This window comes from Phacochoerus africanus, chromosome 9 (assembly GCF_016906955.1).
Source record: "Phacochoerus africanus isolate WHEZ1 chromosome 9, ROS_Pafr_v1, whole genome shotgun sequence".
In the NCBI taxonomy this organism is placed as follows: domain Eukaryota; kingdom Metazoa; phylum Chordata; class Mammalia; order Artiodactyla; family Suidae; genus Phacochoerus; species Phacochoerus africanus.
In genome coordinates this window covers 22,366,603-22,390,376 of record NC_062552.1, presented here as the reverse complement: position 1 = coordinate 22,390,376, position 23,774 = coordinate 22,366,603, and the positions used below count along the sequence as shown (strand labels likewise).

The 23,774-nt window shown below is 39.0% G+C and overlaps 6 non-coding genes across 6 annotated transcripts; 3 read left to right on the top strand and 3 right to left on the bottom strand.

Annotated features, from left to right (window-relative positions):
* Window positions 1-146: 146 nt before the first annotated feature.
* TRNAT-CGU (transfer RNA threonine (anticodon CGU)) lies at window positions 147-220 on the top strand. Its single transcript has one exon. It is a non-coding gene; the product is annotated as a tRNA-Thr (tRNA).
* Window positions 221-3,541: 3,321 nt separating this feature from the next.
* Window positions 3,542-3,613, bottom strand: TRNAA-UGC (transfer RNA alanine (anticodon UGC)). The gene has a single exon. It is a non-coding gene; the product is annotated as a tRNA-Ala (tRNA).
* A 2,946-nt stretch (window positions 3,614-6,559) lies between these two features.
* On the top strand, window positions 6,560-6,631 carry TRNAA-UGC (transfer RNA alanine (anticodon UGC)). The gene has a single exon. It is a non-coding gene; the product is annotated as a tRNA-Ala (tRNA).
* Window positions 6,632-11,745: 5,114 nt separating this feature from the next.
* On the bottom strand, window positions 11,746-11,817 carry TRNAA-AGC (transfer RNA alanine (anticodon AGC)). The gene has a single exon. It is a non-coding gene; the product is annotated as a tRNA-Ala (tRNA).
* Window positions 11,818-20,884: 9,067 nt separating this feature from the next.
* Window positions 20,885-20,966, top strand: TRNAS-GCU (transfer RNA serine (anticodon GCU)). The gene has a single exon. It is a non-coding gene; the product is annotated as a tRNA-Ser (tRNA).
* Window positions 20,967-23,539: 2,573 nt separating this feature from the next.
* TRNAQ-UUG (transfer RNA glutamine (anticodon UUG)) lies at window positions 23,540-23,611 on the bottom strand. Its single transcript has one exon. It is a non-coding gene; the product is annotated as a tRNA-Gln (tRNA).
* Between the last annotated feature and the right edge of the window lie 163 nt (window positions 23,612-23,774).

Below are 23,774 nucleotides of genomic sequence, written 5' to 3'. Positions count from 1 at the left end.
TCCAGGAATTTCCATCCCAGTTCTGCCTGTGCTACACAGTTGATTTATTTGAGAAGAAAGTACACAATAACTCTAATTGATAATTCAGCTTGTCACCAAATTGAGTACAATTTGATCAGAAAGGAAGCCTTACCTGCCAGGCAGCTGGCTCTGTGGCTTAGTTGGCTAAAGCGCCTGTCTCGTAAACAGGAGATCCTGGGTTCGAATCCCAGCGGGGCCTGTCTGCTTTTACCTTAATGATGTACTGAAATTTTTAGTCTGTTACCATCTTTAATCACAGTATCAAATGCACTGGTTAGAGCATTTAATCTCAACAACATCTTATTATTGCACCTGCATTCATAATGACTCTCAGGCTCTCTACTGCTGATCTAGCATGTGGTTTTATTGGAATTTACTTAGGTGTTCAAGATCAATTATGAATAGAGACTTTCCAAAATAAAATTGGAAAACTAACGAAACTAAGCCTTATTATGCATAGTTTACAGATGAGAAAACTAGGACTTGGAGAGAAATGAAGTAACTTGCCCAAATCACAGCTAGTAAATAAATAATCAAGCTAGGGTTTAAAGTTAATAGTTTTCCATTCAAAGTCATGGTTTAAAATGTCAAATAATCTTATTTATAAAATCAAACAGTGCCCCATATGGTTTAGAATAATAGTTCTTAAAATTGTATGGCATATAAACTTGTTAGCTTATCTGAGGAAAACTTGCCTATGACCACCACCAAACAAAACAAAACACCAACAGACATATGGATAAATTTGTATATTCTTTGAAGGTGTTCACTGACCATGGTAAGATATTGGGTGTCCATGAACGACTGAAAAAAACCCTTGACTCTTACAAATCACAAATGAGTATTAAGGAAACATAAGCTGTTATAGCACGTATTTGCTTCTCGATGTTAATTTCTATAGGACTATCATTCCCTCTCCTGGGCTCACTTACATCAGACCATTAGAGGCAATTATCTGGCTGGCAGTTCCATGACACTGGGCTAGCATGCCAGTTTCAGGAAATTATATTTCAGGATGTGAGATCCCTGAAATGAGTTCTGGAAGAAAATCTATGCACACAAACAGCTGGCCTCAAGCAGTGAAAGATCTACCTTTAGCTATTTTAGTCAATAATTATGAAACATTCATTCATCCCCTCACTCCAAAAATTATATGTTTTATGCCTACTCAACCAGTGTGTGGAAAGGTGAGCCGAATAGGTCTGGTCTCCACCTCCAAGGATAAAAAAACTTAGTACTAAATGAGGAGGAGATACAAATCAGATAATCACAGGCAGAAATATAATAGCAGCACTATGATAAACATTACAAAAAAGAATGATTGATATTTAGGAGAACATATATAGGAGGCTTTGTTTAATTGGGGAGGTCAGAGAAGGAGAGACCTGAGTTGCAAAAAAGTGGAAGAATTATATAGGAAAGAGAGGCAGAGCATAGAATCATCCAGCGGAGGAAGCTGGGCAATGAGTAAAGGACCTAAGGAAAGCCAGTGTGGCTAGAATGCAAAGAACAGTTACAGGCAGGATAAAGAATGAGCCTAGAAAAGGATAGGGCTAAACCATCACAAGTTTTTTTTGGCTGTGTTAGGGAGTTTTAGTTTTATATTAAAAGCAACCAGAATGCATGTGGAAGTCAATATGGGTACATAACCACTTGGAAAAATTACTAACCAAGAGAAAAAATGGTGAAGTTTCAGATTTATTCCCCTAAGTTATTTATTGTTTTCTTTTTGAAAAATAGATTTAAAATGAAAAAGAGTACATTTAAAGCAACTTAACCAGAGGTGCAGAAACTGTAAATGTAAAAATTACAAAAGTAAACTGGTGTCAAGTTTTAGGGAGAAAATCCCCCCCCCGAATGAGAAAGAGCCTATTTCTGCAACTCCGATGGAGGCATTGCTCACAAGGTTTTTTCCAAGACATTTTTGGGGTAAAACTCTGGCAGAAATAAAATAAATGCATCCATTCCTTTTCCTTAATTTTAGATCAGTAAAAAATAAACCTATTCTTTTTCTCATTTTATGTAATGATGATGAATTCACCAATGTTTTGGTGAGCATGCATTTGTGCTAACTGGAAGTCCTCTTTGGAAACATTAACTCTCCATTCTGTTTCTTATTGGAAGTTCCTAACTACCAAAGTGAGAGAGATTGGAGGTCACTGTCTAAGGTTTTTTGGAGGCCAAGAGGGGTTATCTAGGAGGGTTTAATGGAGTTTTGCAGTCTCCTCTAACTCAGCAAAGAGCAGAGTTAACCTTCTAACTGCAAACTCAACAATGATTCTGCACTGGGGCATAGCTTAAAAAGTGTAGTGGCTCTCAATTCAATTCAGAAATGCTTTCTTCTCTGTAAAGAAAACACTACTCATTCAATGGATTAAATTTTTACTGTGAAAAACTGTTTATATGGAGAGAAAGAGAAAGCTGGCAATGAAATGATTGAAAGTGGTTTCTTTGTGTGTCTTGAGTAAACCATCCCTACGCTAACATCAAGAACTTTAATTGTAATTTTATTTTACTGATAGACCAACTTCTGTTTCCTAACCTTGAGACCTCACAATATCTATTTTTAGCTTCTACATTCAAAATGTTAGATAAATCGCAATCATCCAACCATAAGAGGGAAAAGGCTAATTTAAGCCTTGCTCAGGCAAGGGAGGATTGCAGAAACAAGTACAGGCTTTCACCAAACATCCCCGAGATAGAATTATTATAGGATTTGGGGGTAGGGGTGGGGTTGAGTTTAATTTAGTTTAATTTAACTTAAATGGAGCAGCGGTTTATAAAGCAAAGCATGGCTGTGTGTAAAGTGTGACGTGTAGAGAACACGGTTTCTCATCCTGTGTCCTTGATGATGATTGCTAGCAGCAGTTGTTTTTTTTTTCCCCTTCATTCTCAAAAAGAACCAAGGAAAAGCTAGTAGAAATTCTTCCTCCTCTTTACACACGTTTCTAATCAAGTGTCTCCTCTTGTCTGAAACCTATTCTTTGCTTACAATTTCTTCTATTTACATTCTTAGCTTCAGGTAGGCCATTTATTAGAAATTAGTCATACTTTTACCCACTTATACCAATAGTGTATTTTCTATTCAGCAGTTAACCTCAAACATGATCTCTTCTAAAACAGAAAGAATGAGAAATAAAATTTTTGTTTATGGCCGAATAAGATAGCAGCACTTGTGACAAAGGTGAAAGAGTGATTGAAAGCAGCAGCAGCAGCAGCAGCATCAAAACCCTAGGATCAGGAGTGAAAATCAACCTACCCTTTGTCCTGAAGTCCTTTCTTACCCTTCCCACTTCTCGCCTCCTCCAAAAGCATGTTATGGCCTCAGAGTCGGATGTGGCCTTGGCAAATTAAAGCAAAGTGAATTTTACTCAGCAGCATATTTGACTTTAAAACTAGAATGAAATATAATTTTGTTGTTTAACTTTAAATTGCTCAGACATAGCAGAACTGCTGAAAACCAACTGTGTCTGTTTATAACGATCCCACATTTAAAAACAGTAACTGGGAAGAGATAAATTGGAGATGCCGGGGATCGAACCCAGGACCTCATGCATGCAAAGCACGCGCTCTACCACTGAGCTACATCCCCACAAGCTGAACCATCTTATGACCCTGAAATACTTTTCTTTATCAATACATGACCAACTATGCCCTAAAATATAGTTCATTTTGTTGTGTAAGAATTATATGAATTCCACAAGCCAGTGTCAGAAAGAAGATGCATTGTGCAAGTCAGTGCTAATTAAAACCTTCAGATCCTCTTGGACCTGACCAGACCCAACTCAGAACAAGCTCAGAACAAGCAGTTGTAAAGTTGGCTTTTATTGCAGCAGCACTATGAATATAAATCATTCAGATTAAGAGCATTTTGGAAAAGCTGGCATCAAAAAAACAAAACAAAACAAACAAACTATAGATGGCTACAGCAAACCACTGGGAAATTTCATGATGTAGTACAAAGCCAAAATGTAAAGAGGAGCCAGTTCGGCTGGGGAAAGAACTGGATCCTGCAAGGTGGATCTAGTCTCAGGTTATGGGTTTGGAATTATCCATAGTCAGTATGTGTGTAAATCTCGCCTGGCCCAAGAAGGAAAATCCCACTGAGTAGAATGGGTGAGGAAAACTATATCCTGTGGAATAAGAGGTGTGAGAGAGATGCTGCCAGTTCAAATATAAATCCATGTTATATCAGTTTTGGAGTGAGGCGGTGCTTTTCAAACTGTGGTCTGTGGACCAGCAGCATCAATATCTCCTGGGATCTTGCTAAGAATACAAATTCTAAGGCCTCATCACAGACCCGTGAACCAGGAACTCTGGGGGTGCAGGCCCAATAATCTGTTAATAAGCCCTGGAGGTGATTTTGATACCTGCTATAGTTTGAGGACCGCTGATGTGAGGTATTGATGAATAGGACATTACTGTATCATTTTCTAACAATAAAGCAGTACTAAGGTGTTTCAACACTTAAAGACAAAATAATTTCACATATCAGGCCTGAATTTTTATAGCCAGATGTTAAAATAAATGTTTACATGTGTGAGGGATATCTAAGGGTATCTAAGCTTTTTTATATATTGAGAAAATAGTATATGAATATTTTAAAATAATAATTTCTAAAAATTAATGCATTGTACCCTAAATTACAAACAGTAGCAATTTTTTTCAGCTGTTTTGACACAGTTTTTACTTTTTTCCTCGGTTTAACTGGGCCCACAAGCATGCAAGCATGCAGAAATTCGCGGGCCACTAGGAAACCCCAAGTGGCGTTTCTCTTGATATTGGAAAGCCCTGAGCGTTAGAGAATATAGCCACTAGTCATAAGAAGAGAAGGAAAGAGGAAGATAAAGATGAGTAAGAACAAGTCAAGAAAAGCAAAAAAAAAAAAAAAAAAAAAAAAGCCGAAATAAAGCACACCTACAGGTAAAAGCTGTCTTGCAATGAGACATACCAGGGATGGAGCCCATGACCTCACGCTTGAGAACGCGGTCTACCACCAAGCCACATCCGCGAGGGAGAGGAAGGAAGGGACCGCCCACTCCAACACTTTACTCAACCATCCAGTCGCTAGTAGGTCCGGCACAAAGGGCGTGGTCTAAATCACCCAGTTTATGGCCAAAATTACAAAGAATTACTCATTTGTGGAAAGTAATTGAAATCCCTGATACCCATCACCAATGGGGTTCAAAGGTACAAATGTTAGCACCTCTGTGTTAGTCAAAGCAGTCCGCGAGGTGAATACCTAAAGGCATTTAGACCTGGCAGTGCTCAAACTCGGAAGGATAGTCTCTTAAGAATCTGGGAACATTGACCACTAGGGGATTATGTAACATCCGAGTCTCATTTGCTATTTCAATTCACCAGAAAATTCACTCCACCACTAAGAATGGCCTGGCACCACCACTCACGAATTGGAGAAGAGCCACCACCATGTCCATTTTTCCACGCTGGAACCGTGGCTCGTCTCCTAATTTTCTCCTCACTACCTGCTCGGGTGTGAGGTGGACCATTTGCACTCTTGCTGCCGTCTTTGGATGTGGCAGCCCGTGTACCAGGCTCCTATTTCTGAAATCAAATCTTGGTTTGGATAAAATCTCACTGACGCAAATTTTGCAAAGGTACAAGGTGAACACGTTGTTTGAGGCCTTCCCAAGATCTTGGAAAATACAGGTTGTCCTAACCTCCCTTCTCCTTTTCAACACGGCTGGGCCCAGAAGAATTTGAGGAAGAGGTAGGGCACCATCGAGGCACTGGGCAATTTCCGGGAGATTTCCAGTGCTTCAGAGGCCCCAGGACCCGCCGGACTGGGGACAGAGCAAGACTTGTTCCAACCTTAGAAAAGCGGCCTCCGTGGAGGGGTAAACCAGGTGCCAGGAAATGTGCAACAAGAGATGCAACTCTTGACCTTTATTCACTTGGCCAAGTCTTTCCTTTCAAGACTCCTGCAGTAGTCAATTTCTGATCAAGAGTGTGGTATACTTTCTGTCTGCTGCTGTAGTTACACAAGCTTATCTTTGTCGGAGCGCTTGTCATACTGTATAAGTGTACAGTTATCTGTTTATATATTTGTGAATCCTCCTCTCCCACACACACTTCGTTGCAAGATTTTCTGTTCTGTAACATAAATCCTGAACAGAGAATACCTGTAATTTATTTTTCGCCGGTCTTTATTGGGTAACCGCTATGTGCAAGGCTCGATGCTAATAAGGGCTTGATAAAGAGCTATGGGAAAAATCAATCACAGGTTCTTCCCTCCCCCCACCGCCCGCCCTCGAAGTTACCTTACTAGAGAAGGAGGCAAACTTAGTCAAATAACAAACCCACCCTTACAAATTGTGCTCAATGATATTAAAAGGAAGTACAGGGAAACTATGGGTAATCTTTTTTAATAAGTATTTATTAAGTTGATCTTGTTTTATTCATAGAAATACAAATTGAAAAAGTAGGTAGAATTTCTAGCCACAGACCGTACTATTTAGGAAGAACTTACTCTAAACAAAGCAAAAAAAAAAAAAAAAAAAAAAAAAGCATCGCATGTGGGGATGTAGCTCAGTGGTAGAGCGCATGCTTTGCATGTATGAGGCCCCGGGTTCGATCCCCGGCATCTCCAATTTAGCTGAGCTCTAGCATTGCAGTCACAATTAACTAATTCATGGAAAGCAGAGCCTTTTAAAATTAAGAGTAAGATGTATCAAATCAGTGATTTCAAGAAGAATTATAAATAAAATGTGCCAATTTAGCTGATCTCTAGCATTGTAGTCACAATTAACTAATTCATGGAAAGCAGAGCCTTTTAAAATTATGAGTAAGATGTATCAAATCAGTGATTTCAAGAAGAATTATAAATAAAATGTATCAAAAACAACACGTACATACTTCACAACTCCTTTAAACCTTGGTGGGGTGTACAAGCAGGCAGTCCTCAACTATTTGAAGGTGGATGATGTGTGGCAAGAAATACAATTATTAAAGAACAGTTGAAGATATTATGCTCTCTCAGCTATCTGGATCATCCTTTTCTACTCTACTTTTTTATGTTTTTTTTCACCAATATGCTACTTAAAAACAAACAAACAAAAACCACTGTCATGTATACAACCTTTCCAGAGCCAGTTTCTCAATTGCTTATTTGATGCAGCATGATCTGGTTCAGTTGAATAGAAGGTGACTGGAGTGACCGCAATCATAACTTTTTTTTCCCTCATCAATAAGAACTGAATTACTGACACAGTCTTGAACAAAAACTCAGCAAATCAGATTTTTTAAAAATGTTTTTGATCAAAGATTGGTGAAAGAACAGAAATAGCAGCAAGGATATAATAAGTAGAAGAGTTTATAACTTGCATGCATGGTGCTTCCAGTTCTATACTTAATATCTCCTCTTAATGTCTTCCTCCAAAAGGGATGCAGTAAGCTAAACCTCTAGTGGCTCATCTGTTTGTTCATGACTATTTTATTTCCTTTGTCATGCCACACTGACCATATATGCTCATGATTTTTCCTGTGTTCTGTTACATGTAAACACTGAATATTTACAAGTAACTTAAACATGAAAGTCAGTACCATCTTTATCTTAGTTTGAAAAAGAAGTTCAGATGCTGAAATGAAGCCACATTTCTTTCAATGTTAGAACATTCTGGATGCTGCTCCATCAACTCTTTGGTGGTAGGGGGAGAATAAAGGCATGGGTGGGTGTCCCACTTGGTCATCTGTCATTGCAGTAATCCTATGATCTTTGCCACAGGAAAGTCCTTCATTCTACCTTCCCTTCTTTCCAATTTCCCTTTAAGCCAACTGCTTTTAAATAATATACACCATAGAACATACGTTAGCTCAGGTAGAATGAATTCTCAAAGAGGTTAGAACAGTTCTTCTTGTAACAATCCAAAAAGTTTTTATTTCCTATTAAGAACACAGTAAGTTAATTGTCATCATCATCACCTTTACCATCATTTTAATTTTCCTCATCATTAGCCTGCATAGGCACACAAGACTTCAAAAAGCACCATCTGTAAGTTAAAAAAAAAAAAAGGTGATAGATCTGAATAAATAAAAACTAAATTTCTTTACCTTTATTCTTTAGTTTTAAAGAAACTGAAAATTATTTTTTTATTTTTTATTTTTTATTTTATTTTCTGTCTTTTTGCCTTTTCTAGGGCTGCTTCCCATGGCATATGGAGGTTCCTAGGCTAGGGGTCTAATCGGAGCTGTAGCTGCCTGCCTATGCCACAGACACAGCAACACAGGATCCGAGCCAAGTCTGCAACCTACACCACAGCTCACGGCAACACCGGATCCTTAACCCACTGAGCAAGGCCAGGGATCGAACCTGCAACCTCATGGTTCCTAGTCGGATTCATTAATCACTGAGCCACGACGGGAACTCCAAGAAACTGAAAATTATTAAAGATTAGGATACCTTCAAAACAAAGAATATCTTAGCAAAAATTCTGTTATTAATTAACTTTTTAGTAACATTAATGGCTGTGGTGATTAACTTTTTGTGTCAACCTAACTGGGACATGGGATGCCCAGATATCCAATTAAACATTATTTCTGGGTATGCCTGGTTGTTTCCAGAAGAGATGAGCATTTGATTGGTAGACTGAGTAAAGCAGATAGCCCTCATCAATGTGGGCAGGCATCATCCAATATGTTGAAAGCCAGAATAGAACAGTAAGGCAGAGAGGAAGCCCGCCTGATGGTTTGAGCTGGAACATCTCCTGCCCTCAGAGCTCCTAGTCTCAGGAGTTCAGAGTTGGACTGGAACCCAACTCATACTTTTCCATCTCATACTTTCAAATATATATATATATATATGAAATTATACATATTTGAAAACTTTACACATTATATATATATATATATTCTCACCAATACTTTTTTAAAATAATAGCCATCCAAACAGGTGAGATGATATCCCACTGTAGTTTCAATACATTATATGTATATCACTGTTTTACACTTGAAATGTATTTTATAACTTTACAATCTGTAATTGTGTATAATTACAATTTTGCCAATTATACCTCAATAAAGCTGAAAAAAATTATATACACTACAATGATTTTCATCATTTTATTTGTACATGATTTGAAGCCATGTACAAATAAAACTAATACAATTTCTATGTCAATTATATCAATTAAAAATCTTTTTTTAAAAGATTTTTATTCTTTGGTAAAAATTAAAATATACTTAATATATTATATATAAAAAGTACTTTATATGTACTATATATATATATAAAAGTATTACATTTTTAACTTTTTGTTTTGGACTTTTAAAAACGATGTAGAAATCATACTGTAATGAATATCCATGTACCTATCACCCAACTTTATTCATCATTTATCATAATTTTGTTGTTCTTGTTTTATCCTTTTTTGTGTTTCTTGTCTCCTCTAATAAAGGTCAAATTCCAGATAGTATATTGATTTCAACAACAAATTTTTACCATGTATAACAACAATTATAAACTTTCTTTTTAACACTGCCACAGTATCATCACAATCAGCAAAAATAGTAAAAACTTTTTTTTTTGCTTTTTAGGGCTGTATCTGCGGGGCATGTGGAAGTTCCCAGGCTAGGGGTCAAAACCAAGCTGCAGCTGCCAGCCTCTGCCACAGCACTGCCAGATCCAAGCCATGTCTGTGACCAATACCACAGCTCACAGCAATGCTGGATACTTAATCCACTGAGCAAGTCCAGGGATCGAGCCAGCATCCTCATGGTTCTAGAGGGTTCATTCCTGCTGAGCCACAACAGGAACGCCGATAAAAACTTCTTAATATAATTGAATCCTCAGTCCATATTCAATTGTTTCATCTTCTAATTACTTTGTTTGGATCAGGACCCAAATATGTTGCCTTTGTCTATTATTTTCTTTACATGTCATTTACTCTGTATCAATTCCACCTCCCCCTTTCCCCCTCATGCCATTTATTCCTTGAGGGTCAGATTGTCCCAAATTTTGGATTTTGCTGATTGCCTTTTTGTGTTGTTATTAAACATAGTCCTATAATCCCAATATTTACTGTATGTAGATGGTTCCAGCCATTAGATTAGACAAAGTATTAATTTTTTATTACAAACACTTCATTGCTTGTGTTCTATTTCACTGCATCAAGAGGCACATGGTGTGTAGTGGTCTCACTTTTAGTGAGGTGAATTGATCACTGGTTTCAGGCAATACCAGCCTGCTCCATCCATTCTAGAACTCCCATATCCAGTTTTACCTCATGGTTGTAGTAGCTATTGATGGGTGTGACCTGGATACATTATAGCAATATTAGTTGCAACATGTTGACTCTAACTTTATCATTGCTTCTATATATATAATAACTGTGATTCTTCTATGAGAAAAGTTTTTCCTTATCAATGATATGTTTATCCTGAAATACATTTCATATAAGAGAGGTAGTATAAACACTTGATTCTTTCCCCTTTGTTAGCTTTCAAAAATAAATTAATAACCAAAAACTTCCAAAGGCTGAATGTAGGAAGACATGTGTGTCTGTGTGTACATGTGTGCGTGTGTTTGTATTAATTTTACAACCAGGTTCTTCACTAAATTGTTCATTTGTAGTAACTTTTCTGCTTTGAGGAGTAGTTTCCAGATAGATAATCCTACCAAGAGAGAGAGCTTTATCCTTTCTTATCCAATACTTACTCCATGAATTATTTTTTCCTGCTAAATGTTTTGATGAGTGCCTTCATTACAGCATTTAAACAGTGAAGATAGTGGATATCCTTGTCTTATGAAAAAAACTAAATATATGTGATCACAAGTACACCTTAAAGTGACTTAAATAGGTGGTATAGATCTTAAAAACCCAGTGGGACTATATATTGTACAAAATTATTTTCCAGAAAAAAAATTCCTAGAAATCAATGTTTAAAAAGGACAACTGTTTTGTTTTTTTTTTTCCTTTCATATTACATATTCAACCAATATTTCAGACTAGGCCTAGCTTAAGAAAGCCAGTTTTGATTTTTAAATTGGTTAAGACACGGTTGGTTTTGTGGGATACTTGTTTGTGTTGGGAGGAGTGGAAATGGTCATTCACTTAAATTTATTTCTGAAATGAGCCCAGTATGTCATTTATTTTGATTGGAACCTTCTCAAACAGGGTTTAGATGCTTGATCTCTCACATTCCCAGTCAGTTATCTCAGCAAAGCCGCCTCTGTCCGGGTTCATTGAAGCATCCAGTCTTCATTCAATCTGTATCATTCAGCGGAGCCGTGGAAGGGACCACATGCTATGACAGACAGCATTTTATTGTTTCTTGTGTGCATAGAACTCTACGTTTATAACTGGGGCCCACTGCTTCCATTTTCCGTGATTCAAGAAAGGGGTCAGATACTCATAAGGAAGAAATCAGTACATTATTTTTCTTCTATTCCATCTCCAGTGTGTTTTTTGCTCCAAGAACTCTTCGGAATTCAGACGAAAGGGAATGAGACTGAGGGTCTGTTTTTTTTTTTTTTTTCTTCTTCTTTCTCTTTTTTTCTTTTCTATTTTTACCTTGGAATCCAAAGAAATCAGGCCACTTATCTTTCAGAAATGCTTGTCACATAGGATTCAGGATATTTCTAGGGGTGGCTACACTCTCGGGGCGGAGACCAGGTACCACAAAGGCGGTACAAGTAGGTAGAAAATTGAAAGAAGGCAGAGAGAAATGAAAGGGTCATCTGATCACGAATGCAGCCGCTCAAAATTGTGGAGGTGCCGGGGATTGAACCCGGGTCCTCGTACATGCTAAGCACGCGCTCTACCACTGAGCTACACCCCCAACTGGGGGCTGTCTTCCTTGCATTCCTTTCGTGATTTATAACCATTATTTCTTTGATTCTCAAAGATTTGGCAAATTGCAGAGGAAATATGAATGTAAAATCCCCCATTTGCGAAACAGACTGCACAGCGGCCTCAAAAGAAAGAAACAGAATGAGATTCCGAAGGAAGGAGGATGAAAAGAGACAATCTGTTTTTCGTCCTCTCCAGCCTCCATTCCTGCTCTTCCCACGTGGACGGCTTCAGGAGGCCGAAGCAGGTAGCTGGGCAGCCAGGGCACCCGCTGAGAAGGAGCAGAGTGGAGTCAAGGGGGCTCTTGCCTGTGGCGCTCCAGTTCCCCCATCCAGCACCACCTCCCTTGGAACAAAGACCTCAAATAATCTCCATTTCCAGAAGCCAAACACATCTACTGAATGTTTCGTGGTGATGGCAAAGTCCCTGCGAGCTCATGATGTCCTTCATGGATCACACGACAAATTGGAAGCATGAGCATGGGAGACAGACATCACGTAGGCGCCCCAAATAGTCCAATAAAATGAGCAACATAAACCTCCTGAAAAGATCTGGCGGCCCGCTGCTTTGCAGGGCTGGTTGAGGATGGGAAGGGATGGAATTGGGGGTGTTGCTTAGATGAAAGATGAGAGCAGGCAAGGCAGGACTGGCTTCTGTTTCTTCGCGACCAAACCCTTGTGAACCCGGGAGCTGTGAAGTATCGCTTAGGGTTTGGAGAAGGAGGGAGGGGAAGTTTCCTCTATTTTGAAGACCCGGGCCCTGACCCAATTCACAGCCAATTAATTTCTCGGGCATATGCAGTGTAGTCTCTCTTTCTCTCCATCCGAAACAATTTAACTTCTTAAAAATTTGAAAAAATTAAAACAGTACCCAAAATAACCATATACCTTTTACCCAGACTTAGCTATCATTAATAATTTTTTTCCCATTTGCTTTATCATTTGCTTCCTCTCTCCCATTTGAGGATAAGCTGCAATACATCATGTTCATTTACTCTTAAATAGCTGTATTTAACCTGCAGTCTGCATTCCAATTTGAGCAATTGTCCTGATTTCCCCATAGAATGACAGGCTCTAGTCTAGTGTCAGGTATTGCATTTAGATGATGTGTCTTTTCTTCTTTAATCTGGAACATTTCCTTAGCTTTTTTCTTTTGTGACATTGACATGCCATTTAATAATAATATGTTTTCTTCTTCCTCTTCTTTTTAAAAATAGAATATCTTTTTCTTTGTTTTTGACCGATGTTTTCTCTTGATTAGATTCAGGTTATGCATTCCCCAGTGGAATACTACACAGATAATATGTGCTTCTCAAATTGTCATACCTGGAGACAGATAAGGACTACCTGTTATTCACTGGTGTGGTTCATTTTGATCACCTGGTTTGTAGAACAGTGATTTGACTGCAGATATCCTGTGCCTCATCAAATCTCCCCCAAGATTTAACATCCACTGTCTGAACAAATCTTTATCATGACAGTTGCAAAATAATGATTTCCTAACTGCAGCCCTCCTGCCACATTTACAGTCAGTGCTTGGCATGCTAATAAACAAGAATTACTGCTTTATCCAGATTATTTTCTTCATTTATCAATGTACCATTTGTGTGGATTTCTGTTTTTTCTATGACTTGTAATCTATTAAGTACGTAATGATTTTGGCACACAAATAGGCCCAGATTTGGCCCATGGGAGTCCCTTCAAACTGGCTTCTTATGTCTGCTTGCAATGTCTCATCATTTATTGAGTAGTTTTCACTTTCTCAGCCACCCTTTTATCCCGACTATTCTAGATTGAGTCTGTCCACATGTCCAGTAAATAAACATCCAACACTGGGTTTCTGCCCAATGGAGGTGGATGAGGGAGCCGATGATCAGGATGAGAGTTTGGGTTGGAGAATTGTTGTGTTTTGTTTTGTTTTTTAAACTGATTTCCACCTCCTCTGATGTATCCCTAGCAAAACAAATATGGGTAAGAAAAACAATCACAAACACAGACAAGTTGAGTGAAAGAAACCAGCAGAATGTATGATTCTATTTCTATGAAATTTTAAAACTGCCAAAACTAATGTGTGGTATAAAATGTCAAATTAGTTCCCCTCTTGTGGGTGGTGGTTAGAAGAGGACAGGGGAGAAGCTTTTGGGGTGCTGGGAATGACCTGTTTCTTCACTTTGATGTTGCTACAAGCTCACTTTAAGAAAAATCACCAAGCTTGATGTGTGCAATTTTTCTCTATGTTTGTTATTCTTCAATATGGAAGTTTCCAAACAGGAGAACAGTACATAGAGAGATAGGTTATTTCCATCACTGGGAGGTTCCTCTTTCCATTTCTGTTTGGGATTCATCTCCAGAAGAGATTTCCCTCCCAAGGTACAGTGTTTACCAAGGCTATCATGACTTACCTTGAAATAACAGATAAATTCATTATTGTTTCCTGCACTAAGATACACTGTATAGTGGCTAATACACAACAGCAAGAGGCACTATCAAAAATCAACAAGAATCTTTTTATGTGGGACAATGAAGCTTTTATCTTCAGAGCTCCAGAAAATTGTAAGTGACCTGAACCCCTAAATAGTGTTTCCACACTTAGTTGAGAGCTCTCTTTTTTTTCTCTTCTTTTTTTTTTCCCCCCATTCTGTTCTTAGGCAGACAATGGAATGAGAAGTGATATCTGGGTCATTTTCCTAGAATTTCCCCTCCTAAAATACTCTCAAATGCAATGGTGGACATTTGCCTCTGTCCCTCCAACTTGCAGCTCTCTATGGAGATGCCCACACATCATCAAGACCTATTGACAGGATCTGATTTAAGCTCCATACTCTGTGCAGAGTAGTGTTCTATAGCACATATTTCTTCCTATTCAGTTTAAACTCATTTAAAATTCTGTGTTCTGTTAGCTTTTAAAAGGTTTTAAGAACACAGAAGAATCCTAAAGAGCAAATTAGAGAGATCTCTTTATCCTCCTCAAGGGTCTTGCTGGTCAATTCTGCTTTCTGGGTGGGAAAGTCCATTGAAACCTACTGTTAGATAGATATTTTTTTCAGGACCAAACACTGTTTGGGTTTTACAATAGAGAACACTGGCCTGGGGGGAAAAGGGAAACAGCAGTTCTTGCTTTTTATGGAGACTTGCAATCTGCCAGATTTGGGCTTGAAATAGCCTTCTCAGCTGTCTGGGTCAGATACGTTATTTAATCTCTCTAAATCTCGGTTTCTTCACATATATACTGAAAATGATAATACCTATATCTCACAATTCTTGTGAAGTTTAAATAAGAAAGGTTCACTGCTGGGAGCCGTTCGTGAAGGTCTGCCTTCTGACATGATCAAGGAGACTGATGACCCCAGACTGCATGGCAAGTCTGGGAAAGTGACAGTCCTGCTTCTTCTTCTCTGTTAGTCATACTGCCAGTGGAAACTTTGGGAGCTGGGGAATTAACAGCTTAATAAAAGATCCCAAGAAAAAGGCCCAGGAGAGGGTAAACATCGGGGATTAGTGCTTTCTCATAAGCTTCAACAAGTCCCTAAAGTTCCCACAATTCCCCCTTTCCTCTATCCCCTTTTCCACTTCGGGGACTGCCCCTCTCTAAGAAAGTCCCCAATAGAATGCTTTCTGATTACCACTACTACTTTGAGAACAATATGTTTAGGTTTGACAATAGTCCAAGACATGGGCCATTTAACCCCTATGTGTGAAGTTGTTTTCCCTACCAGGGAATGGTTGATAAATACAATAGGCACTGGGCATTGACACGGGGAAAGCTGGTACAGTTTACACCTAGCACCTAGAAACAAGTTAAGAAAATATGGGCAGAAGGTCAACCAGTTGTGAACTGATATGTCAGGTCTATTAGCTCTACCCGAAAGAGTATAGATATCACGACCTCTGTTTCTACTGTGATCTGTCCTTTTGATCTGACCACAAAGACTAAAAAGATCATCTGGAGCTCCCGTCGTGGCTCAGTGGTTAACGAATCTGACTAGGAACCATGAGGTTGCAGGTTCAATCCCTAGCCTTGCTCAGTGGGTAAAGGACCCGGTGTTGCCGTGAGCTGTGGTGAAGGTTGCAGAGGCGGCTCGGATCCCGCGTTGCTATGGCTCTGGCGTAGGCCGGCGGCTACAGCTCCAATTGGACCCCTAGCCTGGGAACCTCCATATGCCGCAGGAGCGGCCCAAGAAAATGGCAAAAAGACAAAAATTAATTAATTAAAAAAAGATCTTCTTTAGAAACCTTTGATAATATAATTTAACTTTGCTAATGAAAAATAGAGCTAAACAAAGAGATTTCTGTAGTTAACAAGCTTGCTCTTTTCTGTTCCATAAGAATTAGGTCATAGTTATAAGTACATTAAATACTGAGAAGTCAAGTGGAAAGTACAAGAAAAAAGACTACTGTGAATGTTCCCATGATTCACAAAATCATGAGGACAGAGTTGATGGATTGGAAAGTTAAAAAATATCAAAGGATGTATGACACATAATAGCAGGAAATAAAAAAATGTACATAAGCTAAGCCTGTGAAATCAATAAACAAGCAGTCCCACACAAACGCTGGGTCTGTGTCCATTCTTTCGCCCACGCCGCCCATCCTTCGGGAAACCCTGGACCTGCTGGAGCGGGACTCCAGCAGTTCACAACCTGTATTCACTGGGGCCTGGAGCAGAGAGTGCTTTTACTATTTGGTGGCTATTTCTGTTGTTGGGGGTGGTATTATTAAATTGAGATTTCTCGACCTGGAGGTATCTATTTCTATCCCTTTGATAAGCACCAGCTTCCTCAGTTTAGGAATTCCCCCGGTGTTTGGGACTGCATATGATTCATTGGTCATAAGCATCTCTGAAAGTATAAGGGGAACCACAGGGAAAGACATGACCCCTCTGTGAAATCAGCCATATCACAGAAAAATGTTCTTTAAAGATTTTTTTCTTGAAAAACATGGTCTAGATAATAGGCTCACTGCTCTTAGAGAAAATCAGGATCCAGGAAATTTTTGTGATGAAAGAACAAAAGGTTTTTTGTTACTTATGAAAGTAGAAATTACCAAAACCTCCTTTAGGTAAAATTGTTCTTTATGGATTTGGGGGTGGAAGAAAGTAAGGAGGAAGATGCTATGAGAATGGAAAATAGTGTTCAGGAAGGATTGAAAATCAGAACTAGTGACCGCATCAAGCCCAGATATTCTGGTTTGCAGTGGGAGAACTCACATTAATAATATTTAGAATGACTAGATTGAAGACTTAAAATTAGATGTCCCTGGTTCCAGAACTTCCCTATGCTGTGGGTGCAGCCATTTAAAAGTAAATAAATAAATGTTATGCCTGTTTACAGTAAGCATCATTGTAAAGTCTTCCTTAAATATCTGAGGGAGAATTTCTCTGGGCGATATGCCCAGGAGTTATATCACTGGGTTCAAAAATATACATAATATGTAAAACAAATTACAGCCCTCAAAGATATATAGGTCCTAAATCCTAGAATCTGTGAATGTTACCTTATTTGGCAAAAGAGAGTGAAGATATGATTAAATCATAGATCTTAATATGGGAAAATTATCCTGGATTATCTGGATGGGCCCTAAATGTGATCATGCCTGTATTTATAAGAGGGAAGCAAAAATGAAGAAGACAATGTGTGGACTTAAGCTAGATGCTACACTGGAGACTTTGAAGATGGAGGAGGCAGTCACAAGTCAAGGAATGCAAAGAATGAAGATCTAAAACCTGGAAAACTAAAGGAAAGATTCCCCCTTAACAGCCTCTGGAGAGAGTACAGTCCTGCCAACACACTGATTTCTGACCTCTAAAGCTAAGAGAATTAGTGTGTATTGTTTTAAACTACCAAGTCTCCAGTAATTTGTTATATCAGCTATATAAAACTAATACATAATCCATATATTTAATTGTACTAAGTATTACAAAATTGCATTCCAGGATAGCTGCAATAATCTCTCTTTTGCCAGCAGTACAGATAAGTTTCTATATTCCAACATCTTTAATGATACTGGTGTTATATACATTTATAATTTTTATCATTCTATGGATATAAAAATCACTTCGATTTCTAGTGAGGGTCAACATCTCTTAATACTATAAGCCATTTAGGTATCACTTCTCTGAATAACTTATTTTCTTGGCCCTTTTTTCTTTTGTGTTTCCTCTTTTTCTGGTAGTGTTTATTATTTTTGTTTTCAATTGCTCTTTTGAAAGGGATGTTTTATAGAGTATACATCAATCTCCTGTCAGTTTCAGTTAATGCAAATATCTCTTTCTGATCTATTATTTGTCCATGAAATTTATCTTTGTTGTTTTTTATTAAATGAAAGCCATCACTTTTCATGATAGGATTATCAATTTTCAGTGATTTGTTTCTGCCTTTTTGTTCTCATTTTTAACATCCTTTTAAGTAATGGGAATGTAAAGTGGATCAGTTCCCATGGAAAAGAGTTTGTTGGTTCCTCAAAGAGCTAAGCAATTATGAGCCAGCAATTTTACTCCAAAAATAATTGAAAACAAGGACTCAAACAGATGTTTGTATTCCAATATTCAATGCAACATTGTTTATAATAGGCAAAAGGTAGAAACAACCCGTGTCCAGCAACAGTTGAATAGATTTAAAAAATGTAGTATATACATACAATGGACTACTCTTCAGTCATAAAAAGGAATGAAATTCTGACGCATGCTACATGATGAACCTTGAAAATATTAAGTGAAATAAGCTAGACAGTAGAACAAATATTGTATCATTCCACTTATACGAAATATCTAGAATAAAAAATTCATAGAGTTAGAAAATAGATTAGAGGTTACCAGGGACTGAGGGGATGTGGCACTAAGGAGTCATTGCTCTAATGGTATAAAGTGTCTGTTTGGGGTGAGGAAACATTTATAGAAAAAGATAGTAGTTGCATAATGTTGTGAATGTTTTTACATTAATGCTACTGAATTATACACCTAAAATGGTTAAATTATAAATTCTGTCATATATATTTTACTACAATTTAAAAGTCTATTTAAAAAATGGAACTGTTGTGAATGTGCAAAGACAGAGATTATAGTAGTGACAAGAAAGAGGTGCCACAGAAACGTAACCACAATCTTCTCCTATGAGAATAGTTTTCATATATCTTTCTTCCCACTGAAGGAAACCATTTATTAATCATCGACTCCAGCCTAGGAACCATCACTAATATGTAGGTTCCCTACTACCAACAGGAAAAAAATTCAAATTCTTTGGACAGGCATTAAAGTTCTAGCTTTCCAGAATCATCTTTGGTCATTTCCTATATTATACTCACCCTAAATGATGCACCAGACCCATTCACATCCACCTTCTCTCTTCTAAAATGCTCTGCTCTCCCTGCCAACCTAGTAAAACTCTCCTTATCCTGTAAGAAGATAACATCAATGATCAACTCCTCTCTGAAACCTTCTTTCAAACATGTATTGAGCACATGAATAAAGAAAAAGTCAATAAAATAATGTCAATGTGAAAAGTTGCTTTTCAGAACAAAATTAAAAATATTTGAATTAAAAAAAAAAACAACCTTTACCAGTTATGACTGACTAGAAGCTCTGATGGACTCCCACTTTCCAACAATTAATGCTAGATAGTGTATTCTTTGTGACATATGTAGTCTCTCAAAGAATTGGAGGATTCCCTACAGGGGTCACTCAAAACAAATAAAAAAATATGATATGGAACCTAAAGTGATTCAGGAGCATGTGGAGCCCAGGTCAGGGTGATCAGTGATAAAGCTCTAGATCTGGAAGCCCTGCTTAGTGGGCTGGCCCTTGAGAGCAAGAACTACAGCTCATGGACCTGGATCAACAGAGTACTGGTTATCCTGAAGCCAGGCAGCAATAGAAATACAACTGTGAGGATGAATATTTAATATCAGAAGAGCAGAGAAGTGGAGGAACTGAGTCTGACCTTCTCTTTATAAGCCAAAACCTATAGCAGGACTGAGGTAGTTCAGGGTATGTTGTGTGCTGAAGATAAGTTTATGAAATTCAGTAAAGGAACATGAGAGGATCAGTCTTGCCAAAGTTAAGAACTAAAGTATAAACTTCACAGAAAGGAAAGGGCTACAGCATTTTGGCCTGTGAGAATCTTTTCAAATTTCTCTCCAAAATTCTGCACAAAATATAGAAAAGCAGTTGAACCCTAGCGAGTGAGAGGGGTTTCTCGATGCTGGATTTATAGAAGTGGTCAAGTTCAGCTTCCTCCAGGGGGTCGGGGCGAGGCACTGGAGCTGTGGAGGTGGGAGGGAGTGAGTGGCTAAGGAACTGGGGCAAGTGGTCTGCCCAAGGTCACACGGTGAGCGGAACAGAACGACAACCAGGACCCAGGCATCCTGGCTCCTTCACCCACCCGGCCTTTCTTGGTGTTCGTGGTAGCCACCGTAAATCAATGGTACACTCCAGGATACTCTAGGACCAAAACGGCCAGGTCAGGATGTGTGCGGTTTTTCTGCCTTTTTTCCAAGCACGTTTTCACCCTTTGCTGTATGTCGCAGACTGATGAATTCCAAGCCTCGGAGAAAGTAACAAGAAGTGTAGGTGTCTCCTAGGACTCTGGCATATTTCAGAAGCAAAAGCAAGAATCACAGAGCTTCTTTGTTGTTTCCTGGTCCCTCCCAGAGAACAGGAATCCCGGGAGGTGTTCTAATCAGGACATAGGGAATTCGGCCCTGGAATGTAGAGTGCAGCGGCAGAGGGCCCCTGGTCTTTGGGAGAACACAGGGCACTGGATTGGAACGGAATCAGCAAATCAGCGTTGAAATCCTGGCTATGTTCATTCATTCATTTGTTCTGCAAGGATCTGGGTATTTAAACAGGGAAGCATACTGGTTTTATCTGTTCATTGTAAATGTGCCAGGTAACCGAAGCACTCTAAGCATCATTTATCAGTTTTACAGTTGCCGTGAAATGTATCTAAAAAGATCTGATTGTGAAAATTGGGTATGAATTAAACCAGAAAAAAAGCAATTATAGTACTACCCAACGGAAGTTCAGGGATAAAGGGCATGATTTTTTCCTCATGTTCGGCATCAGACGAGGTGGCCGAGTGGTTAAGGCGATGGACTGCTAATCCATTGTGCTCTGCACGCGTGGGTTCGAATCCCACCCTCGTCGTGATCCTCTTTGACTGTGGCTTCTTCCCTCCTTCCCCTTGGGAAGCCTGCTGTCACGTGGCAATGTCGAGTCCCTCCCTAGAGCAGGTAGTAAGCTTGCAAGATGCTTGCACCGTGTTTTTAACCGAAATTTTCACCATTCACCAAGCTTACTGACTTAAAAGTGTTTCATCCTACCCAATCATGTTATTACCAAGGATCTCTGGCTTTGAGGAAGAGGCTGTGTCTCTGCTTAGAGACAAAACAGAAAATACATTCCACACGATATTTTGTTAGATACAAAGATTCCTTCTTTAGCAAAACAGAGAAGAATGTCAATATTGTGTGGTTTCTGCCGAAATCTCCGTCTTGTTAGAATTTGTGGGGGAATATTTTTATATGCATATACAATATTATATTATATTAAAGATTTATTAAATATTTCAATAAATAAAATATAGTTTAATTTAAAGTTATTATTTATAAAAATACTGTATATAGCTGTACCTTGCCCTTTTTCCCTAGTCAATATTATTTTGGAGAACTTTTCATATCATCGCAAAAATAACAGTTCATTCTTTTCCAAGGATGCATGGTATTCCAACTTATGGTTTACTGTATATTATTTAACCAGTCCTCTATTGGACATTTAGGAGCTTTCCCTCATCTTTTGCTTTTACAGACAATGCTGCAATGAATAACTTTATACATTTATATAAAACATTATTTAGAGACATTTATGTACAAATGTATTCATATGTATATAATTTTGAATGTGTGCATCTGTAATATTGCAACACAAAGTTTTAAAAAGGAGTTCAGTGTGTCCTAAGATATATGCATTTGAAGTATATACATACACTGCCAAGTTGGTCTCCAAAGGAAATTTATTCATCTATACTCCCAGCCAGTAATGACTGAGGTTTTTCCTTCCTCACCTTGTCCAATGAGCTATGCTGTCAACTTTGGCTTATCTGTTATTTTAGTAGGTGAAAGTCATATTGCAGTGCAATTTAATTTTCATTTTTCTTATTGTCATAAAATATTTGTTGCATTTATAAAAATATAACAATTTCTGTATAATCCATTTTAATTTTAATTTTTTTATTTTTTTTAAAGCTGAGAGCAACATTTGAAGTATGATCTCTGGGCTGCTTCAAGTGCTTGTTGTGATTGAGGAATTCTGGGCCTCACTCTTGATCTATTAAATTACTATCTCAGGGGAGTTCTCTTGTGGTACTCAGTTGAGGGTCGGTGTTGTCACTGTAGCAGGAAGAATCTAAGACTTTTGCAACAGGGAAGATTGAACTCAATTCAGAATAGAACAGAGGCAGCTGGGGATTTATATAGCCAAATGGAAAACTATTAAGTATCAAGAGTGAAGGAAGAGGAACTTGATTAACTCTCAGGGGTGTGTGTGTGGTGGGAGGTGGCTTCTAGATAAACTGGCTGAACAGAATTCTTGCCCAAACTGTAACCAACAGGATACTTTCCTAAAACTGAGCTAGGCAAGCCAAGGATGGTGTCCAATTTATGAGGGCTCAGAGGAGCCAGACACAAGTTTGGTCAAGGAGAGAGTCCTTGTTAACATCCACAGTAATTCCCTCAGCTTCCTAAAGGAATGGGAGATCACAGAAGTGTCCGCATACTCTCCCAGCCTCGTACGTGTCATGTCTGTGCCTGGTTCCTCCTCCGCGGAGGAGCTGTTTGTTCCTTGGCCTTCTCTCCAGCCCTGGGTCACTTGAGTGAAGGTGCCTCTTCTACCCAGGATTTTTCATTATCGTAATTTAGAGGCTTGGAATAAATTTGAGTTACTGGATTTGAGCGAGCACAAGTGGGTCCTTGATCTTAGATATGATGATAATGATTACATCATTAAATTCTCTTTCAAAGTTTGAGAGGAAGTGGGCCGGTGGAGAGACAGACGCCTGGAGAACCATGAAGGTAGAGAGCTTCCCACCCAGCGCCCGCCTCTCCCACCTGCATTTAGGCTCCTCTCCGGGCCCTTCCACCGCGTGCAACCCTTACTGTGCACTCTACTCTCAGCAAGTGCGGACGTTCTGTGATGAACAAGGGCCCGCCACTCGTCGGTAGACGAGTTTTTCCGCTTGGACCGCAGGCACCGCGCGCTTCGCAGCTGCTGGCTTTCTTTCCAAGGTGGCTTGGTAGGTGGGGTCGGTAGTGAGGACGGGAAGGAAAGGAGAGAGAACTGTCTCAGTGAATGGGAATGGGAAGAAAAGCGACCCCGGAGGGGTTCACCGTCAAGAAATCGCGCTCCTGAGACTCTGGTTTTAGGCTTTAGAAGCGGGCGAGGCGGCGAGGAAGCCTTGGTACCACGGAGATTTAGAGGCGCCGTCTCCACCAAGGAACTGAACGCTGCTGAACTGTTGCGCCTGGCCTCTGACTTCCTGAGGTTGCTTGCAAGAGACCACCATTTCCAGGCTCCTTACTGTGGAACTTTGTGCGCTTGGAAAGCTGTTACTTCCCAGGCGAATTATTCGATTCTTTTGTTTAAAGAGTAGGAGAATCAAATACTTGCTGCATATGCTTTCTTTCCTGAATGCGATCCCAAGAACTATAAAAGGGTCCTCAGAGAGGTCCCACCGAGATTCGAACTCGGATTGCTGGATTCAAAGTCCAGAGTGCTAACCATTACACCATGGGACCAATCGAGAAACTAACCAACCATCCGTAATTGTGGTTAAATATTTCCTCCACGAGTTTTCAGTAGCTCCAACAGAGAAGTTAGGTCAGGCTACAGGGAGAGCACGCTGATAACGAAATCTGATGCTTTCTTTTGCTGGGGAAAAGGCAATGGGCAAAATACAAT